Raw genomic sequence first — 1,641 nt, forward strand, 5'->3', positions numbered from 1 at the left:
AAAAAAAAAAAAAAATTGCTTGAAATTTAAAAAGCTATTACAATGTCATTAAAGGAAACTTGCAAAATAGGGAAAAATAATTATCTAAAATTCCTCTGCCCTAACCCAAACCCAACTATGACAGCTTTAATTTATCCTTTATATATATGTGTATATATATATACACATATATATGTATATATATGTATATGTGTGTGTATATATATATATATATTTTTTTTTTTGAGACAGAGTCTCACTTTGTCACCTAGGATAGAGTGCACTGGCTTCATAGCTCATAGCAACCTCAAACTCTTGGACTCAAGCGATTCTCTTGCCTCTGCCTCCCAGGTAGCTGGGACTACAACACCTGGTCATTTTTAGAGATGAGGTCTTGCTCTGGCTCAAGCTGGTTGCCAGCCTCAGCCTCCCAGAGTGCTAGGATTAAAGGCGTGAGCCACCGTGCCAGACTTATTTATGCTATTTAAAATATTGTTCAAAACTAGTATTGGAGAGGTCACATTCTTACTATGTGAGCACTTTTCGGGCCCTCGCTTATTGCATCATGTATGGGTGTGTGATGGCACCACAGCTAGTACATATGCTAACCAGTAGAACTAAGAAGTGGCCTGGCTTGAGAGCTCTGATTACAAGGACAGTAGTGACTAACTGAAGCAATGAGGTTCTCTTTCTTGGAGAGTTTAGATGTGAGGCACCCAGAGACAACAGGGGGTCAAGCAGAAAATAGTGAGCAAAAGCCATCAGATGATAGAAACTAGGAGGAGGTGAAAGGAAGTCACCCGTAAGCAGAGGCTTAACTTGTGGTAGAGAGAAAAAACAAACAGCTATGGCAATGAAGACAGTAAGCGGCTGGCACAGCACCATGGCAGAGCACACAGAAGGGAGCCTGGGCACCTAGTACTAAGGACGCACAGTTTAATGAGGGGACAGTCTGAATAGCCTTCAGGCCTCAAACAATATTTTATTCTCTGCATTGTTTGACTTAGCTACAGATGCCATTATGCCCTGTCTCCCTACTTCCCTGCATGTCCTTGCAATAAATCCCTTGCCAACAAAGGAATCTAACTTTGTTCATTGCCCTCTGAAGAAGCCCAACATAATAACTGATGTGAAATCATGTGTACTGCTTAAAAACACATATTAACAGTTAAATTTTGCTAAACAGAATGGATACTTATCATTTTAATAACTACAGTATTCCAATGAGTGTCTATTATTTAATATTGCCCTCATTTCTAGACCTGTAGAATTTCTGATAGTTTTTCCTGAATTTGGTGTGGTGTGGTGTGCAGGATACTTATAAATTGTTTCCATACCTGTGGAAAAGCAGTGTGGTAGGGAGGATGAGGGGTGGACTTAGAATGCTGAGCCCTGGCCTAGGCCTTTCCAGCCAAGGGGTCACGGGTAGTTTTCTTATCTCTACTAGGCCACATCCATTTAATCTATGAAATGAGTATAATTAAAATATCTATCTTTTAGAGTGGTTGTGAGAGTCAAATGCAACAATCTTTGTCAATTGCTTCTCTAACTATAAAGGGTCACAGAAATGTTATTAGAAAATCCAGAAAAAGAATAAGTGCACTTAAGAATAATGAAAAAAGGACACATTTACAGTAATCACTTGTTGCTTGCTTATGCATT

The sequence above is a fragment of the Otolemur garnettii genome, unplaced genomic scaffold (genome assembly GCF_000181295.1).
Source record: "Otolemur garnettii isolate 467f Iridium unplaced genomic scaffold, OtoGar3 scaffold00142, whole genome shotgun sequence".
NCBI lineage: Eukaryota > Metazoa > Chordata > Mammalia > Primates > Galagidae > Otolemur > Otolemur garnettii.